This window comes from Silurus aristotelis (genome assembly GCF_946808225.1).
Source record: "Silurus aristotelis genome assembly, chromosome: 18".
NCBI lineage: Eukaryota > Metazoa > Chordata > Actinopteri > Siluriformes > Siluridae > Silurus > Silurus aristotelis.
The window spans coordinates 1,615,162-1,627,792 of NC_139591.1; the positions used below are offsets into that span (position 1 = coordinate 1,615,162).

The 12,631-nt window shown below is 41.7% G+C and overlaps 1 protein-coding gene across 1 annotated transcript in view; it reads left to right on the forward strand.

The window, feature by feature from the left end:
* The first annotated feature begins 344 nt into the window (after nucleotides 1-344).
* Nucleotides 345-12,631, forward strand: part of cntfr (ciliary neurotrophic factor receptor) — a 164,873-nt gene continuing 152,586 nt past the window's right edge. Inside the window, exon 1 of the mRNA XM_083567995.1 lies at nucleotides 345-624. The gene's annotated coding sequence lies outside the window, so the exon portion shown is untranslated. The remainder of the gene's footprint in view (nucleotides 625-12,631) is intronic.

The following is a 12,631-nucleotide window of genomic DNA, read 5'->3' on the forward strand; positions in this document are numbered from 1 at the left end:
TGTCATTTTTGAAGAGCACGCAAGTATACATATATATATATAATGTATGCATATGTAGAAAGTATAGGAGCCGACTGTTTAAAAGCAGATGATGGAGCACTTCCCAGAGTACTTGAGAACAATCCAAACACCGCGTTTCTAACATGTGTGGGAATGTGTGCATATATGTGCGTGTGTGTGTGTCTGTGTGTGTGTGTGTGTGTGTGTGTGTGTGTGTGTGTGTGTGTGTCTGTGTGTGGTTTTCACACAGCATTCACTACCTGAAACAGTGGCTAGGGGGTGCACTGTGGCTGGAGGAAGGAGCATTAATGTATTCGTGCCTTGCTGCTGGGAGCTGGTCACATGGGGCGGCTGAGCGAGTTTAAAAGTGCTTTAGCTCCCCTTCAGACAGAGCAGTGTGAGCCGCCAGTTAAGACACACACACACACACCCACACACACCCACACACATACATACACAGCTACAGGAAGACGCGTGCAGCCCACACCGTGCCTACAGCAGAACAACTTTGTGTGCTGGAGCTTCACAAACCGGTCCATAGACACAAATTCATTTCTAGTGTTTCAAGAGGACAGGAGGCAGTGTGGAAGTGAGGAAAACAGAGGAGCAGGAGGAAGCATCTAAGTGAGTACCTTTGCCTTGCAGGTCTTTTTTTCCCTTTTCTTGTCTTTCATTCTCGGTGTGTCTGAGGAGGAATGTGCACACGGAGTTGTAGGTGGTTGGTGATTTCGTACAGAAAGGATGGTACCTCGGGTGCGCACTTGTCAAGATTTTTCAAAGACCCCGCTGATGGATCGTTTCGAGACGCCTGTCAGCGGTCGCGACTGCTCGTAATGACAAAAGCACGTGAGGAACCAGTGCAAAGGGATGCAATCTGAGAAACGTGATCCACGCCTGTTCTGGAGCGAGGGAGCGGACAAAAGTGGAGGATTAAGAAGGGAGCGGCTGAGCAAAAAAACAAGGACGAGAGAATGAATAGGAACCGGGGGGAATTAGAGGGAAAGTGGTAGGGGTATTGAAAGCTCTGACGCTTGCTGGACAATTAGCCGTGGCTTCTGTTATCTGCTGCTGCTGCCCTGAAGGTACAGGTCAGGGGGAAGAGCTGACCCTGTGTCAACACTCCTGCATTCGAGCCATTATCAAGCCCTGATTGATTATTTTTACGTGGAAATCGCCTCTTCGAGGCAGATCATCCGCCTGCTGCTGGTTCTGTTCTTTTGCCATTCGACCCCTTCATCTTTTCATTTTCCCAAACCAAATTAATTCTGCTGTTTCTACCCATTATTTTTGCCCTTACTAATGAGCTTTAACCATGTGAACGTTATTCCTAATAATTGTCGCAAGTCTTGATTTAAAACTGAGGTACATCTTAATGTCTTGATGTTCTTATACACCTCCTCTCTTTCTTTCCTTTTTTCTTTTAAATACAGTGCCCTTCCCGCATAAGCCTCTGTAGGGGGTAGGGGCATTAACTCGACTAAGTTGACAGAGCTTTAATGACTCTCTGTTTCATGCCTTGTTGAGGGGAATGAGAGGAATGTCTGAAAGGACACAGGACACCTCCAAGGCTCCTCTCCGTCTCAGAGCTGGCTTTCTAGTTGCTTCATGTCTTTAACAGAGCTGATGCTTAGTTTCAGGACAGCAGAGTATAAAAAATGTGCTTCTGCCCAGAGAAAGAGTAAATGTTATTTGACAAGATCAATTAATTGTAAATATAGTGTGTTCCAGAACGGAGGATGTCATTCGGGGTAAAAACTCCAGATATTAAGGGGACCAGATTGCAATTTAAATGTCATGCTGTAGACTAGAGCAGTGATGTTGTGACCCGTTTGATTTTTGCAAGGTTCAAGCACAGGCCCCATGCCCTCACAACCGTACCCTGTGTTCTGTAACCTCTCCGTCCGACCTTCGAGCAGTGTTCATGGTTCAAATAGAAGAAAAGTAAAATAACGCTAGCATAATATTTCCTTTATCATACTTATCCCTCGGATAAACATCCTTAAACAGATGTCGGAACGGAGGGCGATCAGAGGCGGCATAGGGGTACAGATGCTCCCCCTTTCTAACATACACAAATCTTACTAATTAGAAGCTGGTGCTGAAGGAATCCACCATGTCTCGCCTCTCCTTCTCTTCTTTTCATGTTATTCTTTCCTTTAAATATACATGGTTTTGACGCATCTCTCTACATGCTTGTACCTTCCTCAGGAGCCACCAGTCACCCGGTGGGTGATCAAAGCTGGGGATGAATATGCAAACCTTTAACTCAACTCCCAAAGGGGATCAGATTAGCTTTCCCCCTTCAAGCTAATTAATCCCGGAGCTGCATGAAATCTATTATTCTGCCCTTTTAAACGCCTCCACAAAGCCCTGTCTGTATCCCAGTCACATCAATCCATGGCCTGCATTACAATGAACTCATTTAGCCCAAGTATGCGACTAAACCTGAGCATGCATGTCGAAGGTGCATTTCCGCAGCTCTTGACAGTGAAGGGATTCTGCTGGTACATTATGACATCCATCCCTTTTCACCTGCAGACACTTTAAATGACTGAATGACTACTCTGTTCTTCTCTTTAAAGTGACTGACTGGTCCAGGGGAGCCATGTCTGGCAGGAACAAAAGCCGCAGAAGCTGTGCATGCTCGCTAAGAGCGTTCCGATAGAAAATCTCTGAAAGCTCGACTCGCAGTCACGCTCAAGCTGCGATTGCTTTGCATAAGAAAACAAAGTGTGCAACAGGTTCTTCTTAGGAATCAGCAGCTTCTCCTTTTGCACATTTGCATTCCTTTAATTAGGACTCCACAACTCTAGGACTTTTCCCGAGGAGGTGAGACTAGTACCCAAATAGTTATGGCACAAAAGACATGCAAAATCATCCTAACCACAGAAAGCAGGAAATCTACTCTCTGGCTCTCGCATGGGCTTTTAATCTATTAACTGCTGAATCTTAAAACACTAATCAATGTGGCCTTTTATATTTCCATTAACTGGCGATGTAAGTGAATAAATAAAGTGTGCAGTCACAGTGGACGGACTGTTCCACTGTGAAAGCTTCAGAGTTCCTCGCTCCATAGCATACGTGTTATCCAAAATCATGTTACTGCGATAATACACCCTTTATTGGCCTAATTTTGTTTTTCTGTTTTTCTCCCCACTCTCTCAGATAGATAGATAGATAGATAGATAGATAGATAGATAGATAGATAGATAGATAGATAGATAGATAGATAGATAGATAGATAGATAGATAGATAGATAGATAGATAGATACGTGATTCTGTGTTTTGCTTGATTATGAGCATAAGGACGTGTGCTTTTCGAAAGGGGAGATGATGTCAAGTACCGGATGCTAAAGCAACAGCTCTCTTAATTGCATTTGCATTTTTTCCGCTCGGCACCGGATAACGTGAGTGAAGTTTAGAGCAAACTGGCCACGTGTCTTTTAATCGATTCAGGCTCTACCAGGCTCTCCCTGGCTTCCCTTCAGCCTGAATGACATTGTATTGTCGATGAGCAACACAAACACTGCGTACTTCTGTAATAGGGTTCTTGATTTAATGACTTTCGTTGCCCGAGGGAACAGGAAAAGTAAAGTGGCAGCCCAACATACATTAGATTGAAATGAAGCGCAGGGAAAGAGGTGCATTTCGGCACCCGACAGTGAACAACGCTGCTGAAAAACGCTTCCCGGGAGCGCGAGGAAATAGCGCAGATGCCGTTAAGATTTTGAGCGTGATCGTTTCTGTTCTCTTCGCTTTTTGTTATTAAAAGGAAAAAAAACGCAGAATTATTGCTCCAAAGTGCCCAACTGACCTGCTGCTACCCCTCACACCTGCCTGTTTAAAAGCAGGTCCTAATTGAGAGAGTCTGGCTTTATTACCAGCTCTTAAGGTGGGCTCAATCTGTCGCCGTAATCCTGACAGCGGCAGTGCGATAAGATTGTCTCCTCTAAGCCTCGTTCTCCGCAGATTACTGACGCTTTTGTCTCCAGAAAAAATACTGCCTTCACAATCGTTTACGCGAAACCCCCTAAGCTCATTAACATGGCTTAATATTTGGGCATACAGTACATTATCCATTTGCATGGATTCCATTAATAGACTGATTAGGAAAAAATAAACCTTCCGATGCTAAAGGCACAGAAAGTTTTGCGTCTACTGAATGTGAGGTAACAGAGAAAGATTTCTGGACACAAATTGTATTTGAGTCCGGGACGATGTACAGGATGGAGAGAATTGACATGACGAAATTACCATGTCATTTCATCTGACCAGCGTTGCTTTCAGATCCCACCACCACCCACCCCCACCCCCCATACCTGCATGTGTTTCTACTTACACAAAAGACCGTTTAAAGCAGTCTGGCATTTCTCCTTCATTTGGAAATTGTTTCTTTTCTGTTTAATTGAATTGAAGTTAACGAAAACAACTTTTTCCCGATAACTTCATTAAAACTCTACGAACGTTTTAGCTTGAGCTCAAATCTTTATAACAACTCAAGCTGGAATCACACTGTGCGATTTTGGGCACGATTTAATAGCCGTCATGATCATTTCTTCCCTCCGATGAAATTCCTGCAGTGTTGGAAGATGAGACTATAGAGAAAGTGTGGAAAGTCAAATGGACAGAAAAGAAGGAAAAGCAACATTTTTATGACATTTTTATTATTTATTGTTTATTAAGACACGTCAACAAAAAGACCGCTTCAGATCGTTTGCTGCTAGCTATCTTTAGCAAGAGAACACGGGACTGACCGCGTCACGGATGTCAAGAATTTGGATGAGTCTTTGTGCGTGTCAGATTTTGACTGTCGTACAATGACGTTATGACAACTGAGATCCTACAGTGTGACACTGAGATCAGGTTCGTACTCTAACAGTCTAACAATCGCAGAAAACTATAAAAATCGTACAGTGTGCACTCGGCATTGAAACCGATTTGTTTGATCAGTGTGTGTGAAAGCGTTATGTTTACTGAAGTTATCGTGATCAGGAAAATGCCGGTATGGAGGGAGGCCAGATTGGATGCTTAATATAATTAGATGTATAATTGGTTAAGTAATGACGAGCCCGCGGTGAGAAATGAGAAATGTTGAGCTCCATTACCGATTTATTAAAGCGCCGCTTGAGCTCTGAGGCGACTGTGAGTGCGTTCACGCATCCTGCTGAATCGCAAGATTATTTCTGGATTGTTCAGACACTTGGGTGACTTTATTTACATTTACATTTATGGCATTAGGCATCTATCTATCTATCTATCTATCCATCCATCCATTCATCCATCCATCCATCCATCCACTAATTTCTATAGATAAATTCATGGGTAAAATACGGGTACAACCTGTGAAGCATAATCCTGTGTCCTCACTAAGATCAGTTTCACACCCACTGAGGGTAAAAGTGCAGATTCTGTGTCTGAAATCAATCATAAATGAGCTCAGAGGTCAGATATGCCCCTAAGTATCATGTTTTTATTTCAAGAGGACATGCTGTGCTGTGCTGTAAAAAAGGATAAAACGCCTGTTAGGATGGAGGGGGGGGGGGGGGGGGGAGGGAATCTGCAAATTCCAGTAGTTTTTCATTCTTTTTCTTGATCACAGACTTGCTTTATAATACACAGAGGTCCTGGTTTGATAATTAAAGGATGATTTGAATCAGACGGATAGAGCACCGGTGCGGATTTACACAGCGGTGTCATAAACCGTAATAACACATGTGAGACAGCAAATAGTGTACACATGTGCAGAGAAAAAAATGGAAAGAGAGAGAGGGGATTAATCTCTCTCTCTCTCTCTCTCTCTCTCTCTCTCTCACTCTCTCTCTCTCAGCGCTCATAAAACGACACTGCAGATTAAGCTCGAATGAACACATCAAAAGCTCGTCTGACACGGAACAGCACTTAAGCTGTGTTCTCGCCTCCACTTGCACGGTCTCTGCCGCTTTAAAGCGACTGCTGTACTCCGGGAGGCGACAGGGTTAAGCTTGTAATTTCACGTGTCGACGTTTGACGGTTTGGCGTTTCGATGAGGAAAAATAAAAAATAATAGGCTAATGCTTGGTGCAAATAAGTAAATTCCTAACCATTACCATTAACCGCAATATTGTGCTCTAATAACAGCACATCCCACCGTGTTTTCATTTTTTTTGAAAAAAAGCAGACTTTTTTTTTTTTTTATTCATTTATAACTACACAGTAATCCCCCGCTTTACCGCGGCTCGAATCTCGCGACCCTGGTTTATCGTTGGAATTGCATTTGTCCCGTAAATAATTCGTTTTTGTGGAGAGCACGATTATAAAATAAGGCAAAAATGTTAATACAGTACAGTACTGTATACATAAAATAGCATTTTTGAGGTGGCATCCATTTATCGTGGTGTATTGCGGGTGGTTTTTTGGAGTGTAACATGATAAACAGGGGGTTACTGTACAGGGTGGTGCAGGGAAACGAGAAATTTTGGAACTTGGTGATAGCTTGGAACCAGTGCGAGCTCGATTAGAACCTCTTGCCATTAGTTATAATGTAGTAGTGAAATGCTGCGCAACAAGTGTTCACTGTAAAACTGTTTATAAGAATGCTGATAGGAGGGTCATGAGGTCATGAGATCAAATCCCAGCACCCCAAACTACTACTGCTGGGTCCTTGAGCAAGGCCCTTAAACCTGAAAATGTAAGTAATAGTGTGAGTGAAGGGAATGTTGACGTGCCCCGTCTGCTCGCGACATTCGAACATGGGTGCGGTATTTTGAATAAACGGCTCAACACAGCGATGAAGTGTGCTGTGGAACGGAGCAGCGAGGGCTCCTTACGATGGCAGCTCCATATTCAGCCTCGTTATACTCTGGTTTACGGGCCGTTCAACACCACCTGGGGACAACTTTTTTTTTAGGGGACTGAACCTTTGAAATTAGCAGATGAGACATGGATCATAATCAAACTCCCTTCCCTCACACCATCGCCATTCTTCTAAAAGGCTTTTACAACAACGGCAAGGGGTTCGGAGAATTCCCAGAGTCGCCAACTCCTACTTCCAAAATTCCATGTCCCACGTTGTATTTATGTCCTGTTTCAGATGTTATTCTGCCTATTACAGAAAGCCTAAGGAATAAAAGAAGGGAAAAATTTACAAATAACAAACTCTTTGTCCTGAAAAACGTTTCCATGATGGAAACAATCTTTTCTCAAAGCCCTGGAGACTCTTGCAGAAAATGTTTTTTATCACGAAGCGTCTAGTGAGTGTACAGTAAGTCCTGGTGTTACTGTGAAAAACGTAAACGTGTGTAATCAAGAATGTCGATTAGAGTCAGAAGGAAACGAGTCAACACTTCCTGAGAAATCAGCTGTGAGTATTCGGTCATGATGTGCTGAAATGCACTGTAGCCCATGTGCTGAGCGGATCTTCATGCTGGTGGTCATGTCCCGTGCTTGCGTGCGGAAACAGGCATCCAGTTTTTCCTCAACCAGCGCGTATTGGGTAACGTTTCTGACAGGATGCAGATGATCCGATGCCTGCGATCTGTCCCTCAGCAGTACTTAAATGTAATTCACATTTGCCAGCTACATGAAGTCAAATGAAAAGCCAAAAGCCGCATATTTTAGGGCCTCATGAAATATTTACCTCATTGAAAAGCACTTTGTAGATGTCCGGGTGTGTTGTTAATACACGCCAAACAAGGGTTTTCTTTCTTTCTTTCTTTCTTTCTTTCTTTCTTTCTTTCTTTCTTTCTTTCTTTCTTTCTTTCTTTGAAAAGGAGAAGAAGAAGAAGAAGAAGAAGAAGAAGAAGAAGAACAGAGTGTTTATTTGACTGATCTTTTCTGTAACATGTATCTTTAAGGGCAATTGCTCTGTAATTAGAACGTGTCACTGAGATTGACGTTTTACAGAACCGCAGCAGCCTGCAATTGTGAAACTCATCAAGTCGTGCACGCTTCGAGAAGACCCGACTACACAAGGAAAAAAACAGTCACGCCTGGTTTTACTCACGCTGATGAAACAGGGCTGATTGAAATTCGCTCCTTCACTCCTTCGCTCTTCCCTGTGCAGATATACGGCCTGCTCTCCACCCGTTTTCTTGTCGAACCCTGCCATAATTATTCCTCACCTTCCACCCAGGGGAGTGGTTTTTCATATGGCCATCATTAATTACTGTACAAATGTTAGCTTTCAAACTGTAAATCCTCCACACTCACTTTTTCCGATGCTAATTTCCTGTTACGATTCAAGTTCGGACGGGAATCGATTTATCGCTCCACTTAGACCTCCAAAATACTGTTTTCATCTCATTCGATGTCTCACTCACTCATGTCAGTTTCGGTGCCCTTGAGACGTAACAACGTTTACCTGTGAAAAAAACAACAAAAAAAAACAAAGTCAGGCTCGTGCTTTGCCAGAGCCGAAGATTTAAACCTCACGTGATCCGTCTGATCGGCGGATTTACGTACAAAGCGCATAAGTCTCGCTTAAAAGATTCTAGCAAGCGCGCGTGTGATCTTTCAAACAGCGTTTCCTATAAACCACATCCTTCAATGGCTTTGTATGGTGGATATTCACTGTTTACAGAACCCCGAGTGGTTTTCTTCATATGCAGTTGTAACTAATCAGACAGCATGTCAAACGTCCTGTTCTTTCGCAAGCTCCGTTTGAGTACATTTTTAAACGACGAAGCTTCCTACAATTATTATGTTATTATAATCTGTATAGAAAATATATATAAATATATAATTCTGATCTTTAATGTTAGGGATTTCACCTTTCAGCATAAAATGATACAATACATTCACCCAAACCAACAAAGAAAATAACCCAATGTTGATCAGCGTTTTTTTTTTTTATGCGCCAAAACTTACTACCAACTTTAAATGTTGACTCAAGAAAGAGGGGAAAACATGTAAAACCTGCCATACCGATGGATTCTTAGCCAACGTGATGTAATAAAAAGAAATGTTGTTTCAATAACGTATTAAACAAACATCAATATACACATCTGTCACTGCTTGTGCAACATGTCCGAATCCTGAATATTTTATCAGAAACTGAACAAATATTTGACATGATACAGGCCGTTTAGCGAACGACTCACATTTACACCAGTCATGTTTATCATCACTCTTCAAAGATGATCTCAGATGATAACATATCAAACATCATCTTCTATTTCTTATCAAGGAGACTCCAGGGTGATGTAGTGTCGTGGCAAAAAAATGTATTCAGGTCACCTGGCGGCTTTCACATGCAGGTCGGACACACGCCGTGTTCTGCTGGATCAGACTGGAATCGTGTTCTGCTGGATCAGACTGGAATCGTGTTCTGCTGGATCAGACTGGAATCGTGTTCTGCTGGATCAGACTGGAATCGTGTTCTGCCAGCAAAAAACGTTTACTTCGACAGCACATTGTATTTTACTCCTCCGTTCTGTGCTGGCCTTGGATCCACACTTTCGTTCTTGAGCTTGAACACATTTGTAAGAGTTTGTTCCCATATAAAGTGGTAATGAACCCAAATAAAAATAGGGTTAATTGATTCAAATTGATCGTCTTTAATTTTAATTGAAGTCAAACTCCATCACTGGTTCTCAATTCGTTTCCGGGTATTGTTCTCCGATCACGCCGATTGCAGCCATCTTGGATGGTTTAATTGTTTTCTGTTCATGTAAGCCTAAATTCGACTCGGATACTAATAAAGTCAGCGGGTGGATGAAGAGCAGGAGATTGTTCACCTAAAGACAACGAGGAAGTAAAAGAAAACAAAGTTTAAAACAAAGTCTCGCTTCCACACACATGCGTTATGATCTCCACAGCAGTCTCGTACTTTTTTCTTTAGCACCGATGTTTTGTGTATCTGTGATGGAAATATACACTGACAAGGTTATTCATCTATTATCTATTTCTAGATATTAATTTTTTTATTTATTGCTGTTTCATGTTGAAAATGATCCACAATGGAGCCATTATCTTAGTTAATTTAAAGCTTAAAATTAGAAATTAAAATGAGGCCAGATGTACATCTGCTGCTATTCCAGCCCGCTGGATCGACAGTGCGAAAGGTGCTCCTCGTTCATTTAAATTTACACTTGTTGGAATCCACCTCAAGGGCACACTGAACACGTCGATAATGTTTGCACGGAGATGCTCAGGGACTTTGTCATCATGGTGACATTATGCTCGCTGGAGCGCTAGGAGATCTTCGGTGTTTCGGGTTTCACAATCAGAAATGGTGCGATGGCCATCGCGTTTTTTTCACACTGATTTTGCGAATAGCGTGTGAAATGAGGAAACTCACCAGTCATGATTGAACCCCTAACAATGGTCAGTCTTTTCTGGATGTGATTCACAAACAGGAAATTTGTGCTTGGAAAGCACAAATTGGTATCGTGCTTGGTATCTCACTGGTTCAAAGATAGCAATCAGGAAAAGGTTATAAAAGAAAACATCACATGTATCATGGAACACCATGAAGGCCATTATCTACAAATAGAGAGAATTTAGTAGGACCTAGGACATCCCTCCAGCCAACCTGTATTCTGGAACGAGACAAAAACTTACCAGGGAGGCTGCCAAGAGTCCTACACCAACATTCAAGGAGCTGTAGGAATGTCTGACAAGTACTGATTACTCTCTGCATGTCACAACAATCCTTCACATATCTGGGCTACGGTGGCTAGAAAGAAACTCTGTCTCTTTTTCCTCACAAAAAATACCCCAAACCATGTGGTAAAATGTGTGACGGTTTGATAAAACAAATTCCACAAGGTAATTCTGTTCTGCCCAGCTTTTGGTACCTTCAGGTGTTACCTCGGATGTTCCTCCTTTCAGCACGAAATGATCCAACGCATACACCCAAATCAAAGATGAGCAGCTTATTCAATAAAGTTTTAAAGGTCAATGTGTACAAGTGTCACTGCTTGTTCAAGATGTCTGACTCCAGAATATTTCATCAGTATCTGAACAAATATTTTATACGAGATATAACCAAGTTACCCAACTTCTCACATTTACACCCGTCATATTTACTATCATTTATTATTCAAAGAGGAGCTCAGATGATAAAACATCAAACATCTATTTGGGATAAATGTAATGTAGTGGCAGATGTATCCTGGTCACCTGAAGGCTCTTACGTGCAGGTTCGTGTTCTGCTGGATCACAATGGAATTGTGTTCTTAAAGCAAAGAAACGTTTTCTCCGACAGCACATTGTATTTTATTCCCCCGTTCTGTGCTGGCCAGGGATCCACACTTTCATTTGTGTTCTCGAACAAATTTTTTTCTTCGCATATAAAGTGGTGATGAACCCAAACATTAATTGATTCGAATTAATTATCTTTAATTATTCCAGTTCAACTCCATCACTAGTTCTTGATTATTATCATATGATCACGCTGATTGCAGCCACCTTGGATGGTTTCATCTTTTTCTGTTCATGTACGCCTAAATTGGTCTGAGGCAGCGGGTGGAAGAAGAGCAAGAGATTGTTGAAGCTTTTATGGACAGTGATGTGCTGTGAATTGTTTTGATTTTGAGTTTTGCCTCCACCCTGTTCTGGCATTGTGCATTTTCCTGAATGTGGTCTGATTTTTCCTGATTAACCTTTCATATTTGTTCCTACTGTGTCCTCGTCACGTTGCCAAGTCTTGCCACTTCTAACACGTGAAGTCCAGTATTTCCTTGTTTGACACTGATTGGACTCCTGACACAATGACTGTGTTGGATTAGAGTGAATAAACCCCACACTTGTTTAGTAGCTTAGCGCATTGGACTTTGGATCTGAAGGTTGAGAGTTCAAATCCCAGCCACCCCAAGCTGTCACTCTTGGGCCCCTGAGCAAGGACCCTTAACCCTGTAACTGCTCAGTTGTATGAATGAGATGTATGTATGTCTGAATGTACACATCTGCATCCTGCACTTGACTATGCATGAACCTTTGCAAAGGTTTTTAAACATTATTGAGGTGCTTCATTAAGTCCTTCATCAAGGTCGTTTATCATGGTTCCAAATCATGAGCAAAACAAAGAAAATTACTAAAGCTAAGTATTTCCATTTTTAGAAAACTTATTTTGTGATGTCGAGATCACAAGAAAGAAACAAATGATAATGCATGGCCTCTTAGGACTTCTGTAGATTCCTAATAAACTCTGACAAAAATGGCTTTGATAATTTGCATTTAAATGATCTCCAATAATGTGGTTCTTGTCTCGACTAAAGAAATATTTATTTTTATAATTTATTTCACCGGTCTTTAATTTGAATAAAAGTGATAGGGTGTGATGAACACTTTTAACAAAGTAATATAATAAATAAACATGTTCATTGTGCTCTATTACAGTTGTAATAATGCTTATGCATCCATGGGACGTTAATTTCACGGTCTTGTGTCTGAAATGTCAAAATAATATTGCTTCGCGCGAAGGTTTGAGTTGTTTTCACGGAAATTATCAAAGCAACCATCATTTGATACGAGACATCAGTCGGGTGCATCAGAGGCTCGTATTCAGTGCACGAGATCAAATAAACTTCAATCAGCTCCTGTCTTCAAGGCACCATAAGCAATCCTTCTTTCCAATCATCTAAAAGAGATGGGGAAAAAAAAAGCACTTATATTACAACCCGGTCCTCCAGTGTTATTGAGTGAAAAATA